The sequence below is a fragment of the Ctenocephalides felis genome, unplaced genomic scaffold (genome assembly GCF_003426905.1).
Source record: "Ctenocephalides felis isolate EL2017-DRISC unplaced genomic scaffold, ASM342690v1 CF-g0.4_SCAFFOLD_01604, whole genome shotgun sequence".
Classification (NCBI taxonomy): domain Eukaryota; kingdom Metazoa; phylum Arthropoda; class Insecta; order Siphonaptera; family Pulicidae; genus Ctenocephalides; species Ctenocephalides felis.
This window is the reverse complement of record NW_020537758.1, coordinates 5,916,336-5,917,673: the sequence shown is the minus strand read 5'-3', so window position 1 is coordinate 5,917,673 and position 1,338 is coordinate 5,916,336.

The window sequence follows — 1,338 nt, the reverse complement described above, 5'->3', positions numbered from 1 at the left end:
GTTTTTTCTTAAAATTTTGAAAGACAATGTTTGATTTCAGTATATCTCATTAAAGTAGACATTATAGTAGATAATATATTAAAATTATAGTTTGTAGAATAAACCTTGTACACTAAGGACTTTGTCAAACCATAAGTCTAAATATAGACGTTTATTATGAGTAGGCACTTTTTTTTAAAAAATATTATTTTTATTAAAACTTTGTCAGACAATGTGTTGATTTTAGTATTTACCATCAAAGTAGACATCTTGGTAGATATTATATTAAAATTATAGCTTTGTAGAACAAACCTTGTGCATGAAAGACTTTGTCAAACCGTACGTCTAAATATAGACGTTTATTACGCAATTTTTATTGCAAAATGTTATTTTTATTAAAATTTTGAAAAAAATATATATTAATTTTAGTATTTATCATCAAAGTAGATTTTTTGTTATATAATATATTAAAGTTATGAAATTGTAGGTTGAACAATGTGCACTGAGGATCAAGTTTAAATGTATACTTACAAAATGTGTACTATTGTAAATAAAATATTAATTTTTTTAACTAAAAAATTAAATTTCATTTGTTTTAGTTTTTTCCATCAAAGTAGACATTCTAGTAAATGATATATTAAATTTATAGCATTTTGGGATTAATATTGCATACTAAATCCTTCGTCAACATTTCTACAAAAAAAGTTCAGAACTACCACGGATTTGAATTTAACATTTATTAATTTTGATGAGCTCTTCAGGATGTATCATAAGCACTAAAGTTATGAAATTCACATATGTTAATCTTCAATATGTCTATTGAGATAACGAATATTAAAATAATAACTTTTATTAAAAATTTCAAAATAATTACTGAAAATCGTCGAAAGCACAAAACACACTAGTCGGATTTAACACTGAATTTAAATTTGTCAATTTTGATGAGCTCTTCAAAACGTACCATTAGCACAAAAGTTATGAAATTTACGTATGTTAATCTTCAATATATCTATTGAAATAACAAATTCTCAAATTTATAACTTTTATAACAAAATTTTAAAATATTTTCAATAGTTCATCGGAAGTACCAAATGTCAATTTTGAGGAGCTCTACAGGTCATTCTATAAGCACTAAAATAATATAATTTACATATGAAATTCTTCAATATGTCTACTAAAATAATAAATACAAAAATAAGTTATTTTACAATATTTACTAAAATTTATCAGAAGTACCATATCGCATATACAGATTTCAACTAAATTTTGGACTGTCAATTTTAAAGAGCTCTACAGGTCGTATTATAAAAACTAGGATTAAGTACTTTATACAAGTAAATCATCAAAGTGTCTACTAAA